Below are 11,099 nucleotides of genomic sequence, written 5' to 3'. Positions count from 1 at the left end.
GCTTGTGCATAAACATCATGAAGAAAAACTCTATTCTCAGTCAGATGACTGACAAAGCACTCTTCTTTCAGAAATACATGCACTGCTTTATTCCTAAGGAACACATTAAAAAAATTATATTTCATGGCCAACTTGTTGGCCAGTGGGGAGCAACACCTCTTCTACCATGACACTCGGCTCAGGCGCAACCCTCATTCCATGCTGGAGAGATAAGGATGGTGTCTCTCTGGACACCGTCTTCACCAGATAACTGGCTCAAACAGCCAGACAACAAAAAAACCACAAACTACACCACTAAACAGAAAACAAACATAAATAGGTAAACTAAACAATGCAATATTAGCAGAAGGGGAATGGGGAAAAAACATTAAAAGTTCACAAAAGCTCAGCAACCGTGCCACCAAACTTTAAGCATGTACCATAGATAGGCAGAGATGAGAGAGATGAGATACGAAAATCACATTTCTGATTTGGTGAATAAAAAATATTCACAGCTAGCATCCATAATTTAATAAACTATTCAAATGACGAATATCTTAATAAATCTACTACATAACTATTTTTGTTGCCTAACTGACCTTAATAGTTATGTTCACCAAATCAAAAGTAGGTAACATATTTAATAAGATTTACATATAATTCATGTTTTTAGGGCATTTTTGTGTGGTTTTTCAGCTTGGTATTGTAGGACATGCTTTCTAAGGCCCAGATATAGTAGTGTGTGAAAAGACTATCAATTGCTCAGGCATGCAATCAACTTATATTGCAATGGTAGTGCCTTGGAACAAGTTCCTTGCGAGTTACCTCTGCCAATCAGGATCACAGAATGCAGTGCTTTACATGGAAGGAACAGCTGCTCTCTTGTGCTCCAAACAAATAGGTGTCCTATCTTGCCATTAAGCATAAAGATGTACCCTGAGTACAAGGAGTAGACTGTCTAACAAACACATGCATCTATCACAGTTTACCTGCAGGGGGCAGCACCAGCATGTTGCATGTTATCATACAGTGGCTCTGTAGCCCTACCCTTAAATAAAGAAGCTTCACCTGAAATTCCTCAGTTAATATCCGGTGTCTTTAAAAAAAAAAGCTGATCATGCCTCACTGTCAAATTTATATCACCACTTTTAGTGCCTTACCAACAGGCCCATGGGACATTCAGCTGTGGCAGTAAAAGGTCAGTATTGAACACTTTATAGAACAGATACCAGTAAAATCTTACTGTTTTACTTTGGGTTTAAAGACAAATCTCAATTTGCAGTTTTGTTATGATGCTTTAAAGAAAGAAAAAAATATAAAATTCCCCAAAACTGGTACCATGGTCATTTAGAAACGGGCACATTCCAGTTGTGGAATTTATTCTATTTTATTAGGGCCAAACAGGTCAGGGTGGTAATACAATACACTAGGATGTTTTGGATGCACTCAGATAGATGGTATTTTCCACAGTTTGGGATATGCTTTATGGCTTTGGATTGTACTTCATCACAACATACTTTACTTTCTAGTCTGACCATAACTGATTTCCTAGACTGTAAAACGGTCCTGAAATGCTGTGCTTTTTTCCACTAGAGTTAGATTGCGAAACATAGAAGATGGCCATCAGTTTGTGAACATTTGTGTCAACACATAATTGAACATTAGCTTGTGAGTCTCGATAGGCAGGTATACGTAATTTAATTTTCAGTAAGTTAATCACAAATGGAGCCTAAGGAGGCTTTCAAAGTCCCGTTTATTTGATTAGTGTGAACACTGTGTACCATACCTGGGCACATATCAACAAACCGTGCCTGGGTCCATTTGAAAAGGTGGTCTCGAGTACGGTTCAAGTGTACTCGGGTACGGAACCACATTACTAATGTGAAAGCTGAGCGGTGGGGGAGTGGGGGGGCAATTGTACTCAGGCATGGTACGAAGCAATCGTACATAATATGAAAACGCCCTAATAATATTTGTAAATCACATCACAAGGTATGACTGGACTCACACAAAATATGATAGTAGCTATCACCTTTTGCCTTGGTGTGTTGGTTCAATTTACATCTATAAACACGTTCCATTGATGTAAGAGTGAATTTAATAGTAACTGGATATTTGCTTGTAAAACAAAAATATGGTTCCCTGATAGATTAGGCCTAGGGGAGAGTTGCCATAAATGTAACACTTCATAAATCTAACATAGTCAATTTCATAATGCAGCTAACATAGCTATTTCAGGCTTGTACCTGTGTATCTCAGTCCTCTACCACTTCTGAAAGGAATGGACCAATTTGATAAACTGGGGAAAATATTTCCACAAGTTTTTGAGTGACAAAAACTACAAAGTATTCACAATAAATCAAATCATACATAATTTATGACAGATAAGTTATCTGTCCTTGAAAAGTTTTTGGTCTTTAGAGTGTATTCTAATGGGATATATGGATGACCGAAAAAAAACATGATGTCCCCGTCTGTATCAATGTAACAGCTGTTGCAGTTATGCCTCCTCTCAATTTCTATAACAAACAACATGCTTTTTTTTTGCTGTTATACGTTTACAGAATGCCATCTAAACAGAAAACGAGACGGTTAGTAGGGGAGACCAGGACATTTTGTTCCAGCATGTATAACTCAATGAGTGTTTATGCATCTACTACTATATCACTGAATGTGTGAGTTAATGTCAATTACAGAGAGTACCACTGTTACAACCTACCCCACGACTGGGGTGAGTTGTAACACTAGTTAGGGATGGATGTAGCAGGAACAGAAAACTGGCTTAAATCCGGTCCACACAGTGAAATACACATAAGAACTTCAATTAAAAATGGCTGAATAGGCCAAAAATACATTTGTGACAATAAAACAAATGAACAATAAAGCATTGTTTTCTTAAAAATGAAACAAAAAAGTAATATTTCCAACACCTTTAACACATGAGAACAAAATTAATTTTTAAAATTAATTTTAGTCTTTTTTGTAATGTCACACATTTTTAATCATTCTATTTTTCAAATAACATCAAATATACGTATTCTTTTAATTATTGTTTAATCTCTATGCTTAAAACAGTCTTTAAAATTCAGATCTTAAAAATCTGTGCCATACACATTGCTTTTCTGTCACACTGAACTTGAATCTAAACTTAATATCTCTTTACAACCCAATTGGACATGGGTGTGATGTCTGAGTGTGTGCATACGATGTGTATAGTGTGTGTATGGTGCAGGGAAAAACACCTCCACGAATTGTAGAATAGTAAGGATAAATAAACAATGCAATAATTGTCAATTTTAATAATCCTCACAAGTAGGCACCAAGGCATACAGTAGATATAAGTATATTATGCAGCGATCAAATGGTATAATCAGTCTTATAATTAATCAGTCTCATAAAATTAATAATTAGATAATGATTATGAATTTTCATACTAAATATTAAAATAATAACCAATGTTGTAACAACAAGCATAAGTTCTTTGAGGTGGTAGGCTCAAACATTTGTCCGAATAATAATCAGACCGATGGTTTAATAAAATAGAATTTATTAAACAAACAACAAACATCTCAACTAAAATCTAACTAAAAAAATAAAAGCTAAATAGAAAATGAAATAAAAGGGGACTAGACTGTTAAGCGTGTGTGTCTAGTCATGTGTGTGTTCACCAGCACATATGGAGCAGGGAACAAAAGCTCCTCTTGGAGTGAAATTATGAATCAGCTTTCAGCATGTGCTGCTAAACCTGGCTTGGAAATCAGGAGAATGACATGAATAAAAAGCTACTGAGGTTAGCTAGGTCTAGCTAATTTCAGTGTACCTTTGAATATGACACCATATACCGAAAGAGTACATGTTCATACATGACACTGTGATAGAGAGGTTGTAATTTATGAGAACAGTGGGGTGGAAAAGACAGGAGCACCATCCAATTTTCCCTCCAGTATTCCATTGCCTTCACTGAAAGATGGGAACTGTGGTTATCCAGCAGGAATGAACACCTTCCTCTCAGTAGTGACCTTTGTGTGCTTGACAAAATGTTTAAGGAAGATGATTAAATCTTACTCCTGCATCCTCCCAGAGGCATTACCACTCCTAAGACAACCTGTTGGTCCATCGTGCACAAAACGATCCTGATATTTATTGTGTGGACAGACGGAGGCTGGGGAATCGGAGATAAGAAATTTCCCAGTGCATTCTTAGCACTTGCAACTCAAACCAGAACACCCCTCTCTCCAGATGCCATCGCACTGAATTGTTTGGTAGCTTGGCGTACAATTGCTTGGTTGGATGCCTGGACGATTGTGATGTCCGAAAGCAGAGACGCTCACGTCACTGGTGTTTCTATGGAAAGCAATGAAAACTAATATTTCTACATTTCCAGCAATTGCTGTATTTCCAGGACGGAAATCGTTCGCACATCAGAAGCTGCTTTGTTGCGGGTGACATAGCTCAGGAGGTAAGAGTGGTTGTCTGGCAGTCGGCGGGTTGCCAGTTCGATCCCCCGCCCTGGGCATGTCGAAGTGTCCCTGAGCAAGACACCTAACCCCTAATTGCTCTCAACGAACTGATTGGTACCTTGCATGGCAGCCTTTCACCGTGTGTGTGAATGGGTGAATGAGAGGCAACAATTTTAAAGCCCTTTGGATAAATGCAGTCCATTTACCATTTGTGAAGGTCAACTTAATTATGTGTGGTAAAATGGAAACACATTCAGAAAAGCAGCAAGTGTTGTAACTTTGTTATGAGTCTTAGTAAGGTAATTCACAATATTTCACCATTCCGTTCCCCCTATGTTTCCAAAGGAACACAGTAGCACAGCACACATTTTTTTCTATCAACATCTCATGCATTTGGGCTTGCTGAAATGTGAGAACTGCATATGAACAGTTTTCTCACATATACACTGCTTTGTTGACATGAGTTGGCTGGTTAGTAGCAGGCTATAGCCACTGGTTTCATAGTAAAACTTAGCTTTCAAGAGCTAACAGGTGTATATATGCTTAAAATACTAACACACTAAAATACTAATATACTAAATACTAACAAAGAATACGAAAATACTAGCATAAATCATATATATAACAATATATATGATTCTTACTCTTTACTTGACACGGCTTAACTACTTTGCACCGTTTTTCTCTGACAACACACCACTTAAAATTTCACAACTCAGCAATTCAGGTTTCATAGAAAAATCCAAGTTTCCCAATGGCAATTACAACTGTGTTGGGTCGTTCATGTGCACATGATATTTCCGACTGCACATGAAGCATTAGTGTTCTGTAATTGGCTACTTTGATCAGATTTTGCAATTGGTAGATGAAGCTAAATGGCCAACTGGGAGAATTATTGATTGTGGTACTAGAGCATTTGTGATGATGTAATTGGCAGGAAGAAGAAGAAGGAAAAAGTTCACAATGCCATAAATTTGAGGGCTTTTTTGTGTGGATCTGTGAAGTTGTTTGTAAATTCTGTCCGTTTATGTAACGTCAGAAGGTACAGAGGTTAATGTTCTGAAGAACTGAGTGTCTGTCTTTGTGGGAACTCATATTCCTGAAATCCATTCCCAATCATTTCATATGCAAACTACACATGAGTATCGTTCATCTCCCAGGGAGCACAAAACCAAATACAGGCAGTATCTAAACGTCTAAAGGAATGGAAATCTAGGTGGACAGATGTTTTCACATAAACTGACTGGTTAGTTGTATTTACCACTAATTTTACTCATGTTTTACCGTGATATAGTCTGGCTATGTCCTAGCCAGCTATAAAACTATCACATTTCATCCAAATCCAGCTGGTCTTTCACCAAACATTTAAATAGTATATTTAGCCTACCATCTACACGTTCTGAGAGAAGCCAGCTAGATTTGACTGAAATGTGAAAGTCTTTTGCCGGCTAGGATATAGCCAGGCTATATGGTAGTAAAGCCTCAGCTGAATTTGGGTTCAGTTGGGCTAAACTAGTCCGTTTATGTCAAATCATCTGTCAACCTAGATTTGCACCCCTTTAGACGTTTAGATTCAATCTATATTCTGACTTATGCGTACTGGGCAACCTTCTTTAAAAACATGAGAAAATGACAGCATTAAAAAACGTCTTTTTATTTCAAAGCCGTCCGTGGTCATTTAACTATGTAGGTGTAGGTATAACTTAATTCCCTTATGAAATATTGACATTCAAATTATATAAGAATTTTCAATGCGTATGCTTAGCAAAATTCACAATCGGGGATCCATGCTTTTCTTGAAAGTGACGATGGCTGACCGCTGCAATGTTTTCTACTGTTTTCTACTTCTAACACCGCAGTTATAAATTAATGTTAGCTAGCCCAATCTAGCCATATCTGACATACAAACAATGAGTAGGTCTGTCATGTTTACACCACCCCCTTAAAAGTACGCTTACACATGGGCCTTTGTGTTTGACACACTCATTACACATAATATGACTTTTAACAGTGCTGTTTTATTTATCGTTCAATAAGCGAACTCATCTAGGTCATACGCTTTCTTTGTACAATGTCTCTGATTATGTAAAACTTGTCCTATAGTATATGCCCATTCTACAAAAAACATTGTTTAAACTGTTTAATTAAATGATTTGTGGTTATTTCTTTGGTACTACTTTTATTTTCTGTTATGCAAAGATTGATGGAAATATGTCTGTGTGTGCTATCGTAATGTCAAATGTCTATTTGTCACAAGTGTTTGCTAGTTTTGGCAGTCAAATTGCACGGTGAGCCGAGATTTGACCTTCTTGCTGTGAGGCGACAGTGCTACCCACTGCACCACCATGCCACCCATGCTGCTACCCAATGTTTCCTAAATTATTTTAAGTAATTTGGCCCTGTGTTTTCATCTTACTGCCATTTATTGCCATTCTGGGCACAATAAAAGGAGCCTCCCCAACCCCCAATCACTTATTACACTGTAACCCACATCTTTTTTTGTACTTTTTATGCTTATCTGGCCTCATTTATTTTTGCATGAAACAATTGTATACACTCAGCTTTCAGAAAAAGTTTTAAATATCCATATGTAATGTACTTACATAGCATTCATTTTCGATACATACAATATTGGCTCCTTTGTCTATGTACATGAGTCTGTAATCCAAACGCTGTTAGCTAGATCAATTTTCAACTCAATCCAACAAGAATCCATTTAGAACATGGTTGGTTTATCTGACCACTCCATCCTCTCTTTAGTACAGAAGTATTTTGTATAGAAAGTTTGCTCATCTGAACAGCGATAGGTTTACTTTTAAGTCAATTAAGTTACAGAATGAATTAAACAAGATTATAACCTTTCAAATGAGCTCTCATTGGTGTCAATGGGTCCAACCATTTCCTAGTAATCCAACTGCGTACTGCCAAGAGGGCTCTGCGTCATGAACCTTGTGCTGATGGTGAGTGAATGCGGCCATTCAGAAAGCTACACTGGCCGAGGACTTTGAAGCTTCTTCTGGCTGAGATTGGCCAAATAGTGAATTACATGTCTGACAGTATATATGTATATATCCATCCATCCATCCATCCATTATCTATACCCGCGTATACTGAGCAGGGTTGCGGGGGTGCTGGAGACTATCCCAGCAGGCATTGGGCGAGAGGCAGGAATACCCCCTGGACAGACCAGCAATCTATTGCAGAGCACACGCACCATTCACTCACACACTCATACCAATGGGCAATTTAGAGTCTCCAATTGTGGGACTGTGGGGAGAACATGCAAACTCCACACAGAAAGGCCCAGGCCAGATTCGAACACATGATCTTCTTGCTGAGGCAGCAGTGCTACCCACTGCACCACCGTGCTGCCTTATATGTATATGTACACCTATAGGTATCACGATATGTCAAAAGCGGTTGCCTTTGAAAATGATATGAATGATACAGTAGCCTATCACTCACCCTAGCACAAATCATCAATCTCCACCGCAGTTTGAAGTATTTACCCCCTCTTGCTTTCTCCTCAAATTCTTAAATTTGTTTCAAGCATGATCCTGATTGGTCCCTTATTTGTTGCAAACTGACAACCCGTAATGGGTAGGGGAATCCCCTGTTCGCGATAGTAATGTGCAACCTAGTGATGCCACTGATGGGAAATATATTGGGATGGCAGGTATGCCATTCCGCCAAGTTACGCCTTGGCAGGGGCATGCCCCATACCTATACAGCACCGAGAGTTTGGCACTTTTCAGGGTTCCCCACAGAAATAACCACAACAGCCACAGACACTCAGCTCTTAAAAACATTAAATTCTGTACATTCTCACCCCATTTCAACAGACAGAATTTATAAACAACTTCACATGTCCACACAATAAAGCCCCAAACTAAGGGGATTTTGCGTTTTCTCCTTCTTCTCATTCTTATTTTTCCTGCCGCCTATCCCACTAACAACATGTCTCCCCATTGGACATTTTACAGACACCAGCCAAATCTTCACCTCCACGACCCAATCAAATACTTGCATACACACGCAAAATACCCATACCTTTTTACTCTGAAACATTTCCAGTTTAAACAGCTAGTTTGCCTGTGGTCTAGTGGGCAAGGTTACAGTCTTGGGAACATGGGGTCCTAGGTTCAAGCCCAGCTACGAACACGTTTCTTCAGTCTGCTTTCACCCTCACTAATAATTGTCTACTACTTCTCAATTATTGCTTTTGCACCATATCTACCCACCGTTAACCGAACGTATACACTGCATTATGACGTACCGTCTGCACGTTCAGTTATTAACCGGCTACAATATTGCAAAGCCATATGGATTCAATGGAGCTCTTCTGTGCTTACTGGCCTGTGTTCTTCTTTTATTTAAAACCACGGACAGGTTTGCTAATGATATTTCACGCATTGCATAGCTATGTCATGGTGCTGCACTAACAAAGTCACAGACTGGTAAACCTCCGGTTGAAGGGTTGAATCCCGCCTCGCCCTCAGGCAGATGGTTTCCTCTTTTACACTAACATTTTCTTACGCTTATATTTGCTTTACCAAAACTCACTCACGGCCACCCATATGCATTTCATGACGGCAAATGTATTCCATTTATTAAAAAGTTACACCAGTTCACCACTATGCCATTTCTACTAACTATATTTCTTCACTTGGCTACCGTACAAAACCTTCTTATCAGCAAATGCCACGTTTCTGCATTCATGTTACCTCGCCCTGTTCTCTATCTAGCCACATACAAACAATTACTACGTATGTACATTCTGCAACTCCCCATTAAAACATTACATTTAAAATCATGACTCACTCATAATTATAGGGCCAAGTGACTTGAAAGAATTGAGGAAATATTGGGTAGCACTGCTTTGGAATACATCTTATTTAATTTCGGTGTGGCAAGATAGCCTATATTGTTTGTAGTACCGTAACCTGGCGTCATTTTGATATCAATACTTTTAATGGCAGGCCTGGATTTTGGCAGTCTGAATGAATGAGTTATAGGCGGTGTATGTCTTGTATGTGTGAGTAACTTGGCATTTTTGTACGTTGAAAACGTGTTTTTTATGAGATTGTAATATTTACGATTACAGGTAAGAAGGATATATAAATGTTTCGACACCCCCGACCTGTTGTTTTACCTCTTTTGGGGGGGTCCAAGTCCAAGTCTTAATTAGGGGGGTCAGACCCCCCCAATTCTGCCTGTAATTCGAACACTGCATTCATACCATTATCACTTCAACATTCATATTATTTTCAGCACGTCCACCAAAAATCCTTGAACTTCAATATATGCAAAACTCAACTGCTTGTATGCAAACCCATTCTCGCATCAGATAACCCATCAGCCCTGTCCTTCAAGATCTCCACTGGCTCCCAGTTCACCAAAGAATCTAATTCAAGCTGTTACTCATCTACAAATCTCCCGACAACCTGTCCCTCCTATATCACTGACTTTTGTCTTTGATACAACCCCCTCCTGCAGCCACAGATCTACTCACACCAACCTCTTCATCCCAAACATTCGGACCAAGCATTGGACTTGGGGTGACAGGGGCGACAGGGCCTTCTCCTTCACTACCCGCTCCCTCTGGAACTCTCATCAGATACTCTACTTCACTCCCCATGTTCAAAACTGCCCTCAAAACACACCTGCTTTAAACGGCTTTTGTCTGATTTGTATGCATTTCCCCCGTCTTGTTTTTAATTTGCTTTTCTTTATCTTGTGCCTTTTTATGCTATGTAAAGCATTGAGTACCCTGCAAAGCACTTCACAAATGAAATGTATTATTATTTATTGTAATAATAATAATTATTATTATTATTGTTATTATTATTATTATTATGGTTTAAAGAGCAGCCATTTTAATCTTATTAACTTGCTTTGGTGAATCAATGTTGTGCAGATACACTGATATTCAAATCTTCAAATACAGGTGCACTCACTCTAATCTGCGCCCGCTGTGCATGAGACATATTTCTCCAACCCAATGGCTGCAGCTCAGCTGGAATTAGGTAGAGGTCAGCAATTTGCTTCATAAGAAAGCTTGTATTTACTGCCACTCACAGAAAATGACATTTGTACCAATAAGGCTAACAAATACGACTGGACAGCTGAAGGAAAAATCGTGGATTAAATTTATTTTTGAAAAAATGTGTTACAAACATTAGAACAATTTGAATAACAGTTAGTTATAGTTGTGGTCAAGCTCAAATGTTAGAATAAGGTGATTCACCAGACATGTTTGTTACACTAAATGTGATGAAGTCACAAGTCAAAATTAATGAGTCTCTGAAATATGTTATACGCCTCCCAAACCATGGACAGTCCATGTTTCATCTTCACTTTTGTAATCGACTGGTGATGAACCAATCAGCGCGAGGCTTCTTACTGCATTTCCAGCCCTGCTGCATTGGAAAGCTAAGCAAGCCACCAAAACTCTATTCTGAATTTAAAATGTGACATATGATTTCTTCAATATGCATCACAGACTTAATTTTAACCAACAGTTGTGCACAGAAATACAATCTTTATCAACAGACCTTGCATAGGATGGTCTTAAAAAAGATGGCCTTTTGCAACAGAAATGGAACACATATATTTGAGCCAAGCCATATAGGACAGGGGGGTACACAGCATACAACCAAC

The sequence above is a fragment of the Anguilla rostrata genome, chromosome 7 (assembly GCF_018555375.3).
Source record: "Anguilla rostrata isolate EN2019 chromosome 7, ASM1855537v3, whole genome shotgun sequence".
NCBI lineage: Eukaryota > Metazoa > Chordata > Actinopteri > Anguilliformes > Anguillidae > Anguilla > Anguilla rostrata.
The sequence above is the reverse complement of the archived record's forward strand: the minus strand, read 5'-3'. Positions refer to the sequence as shown.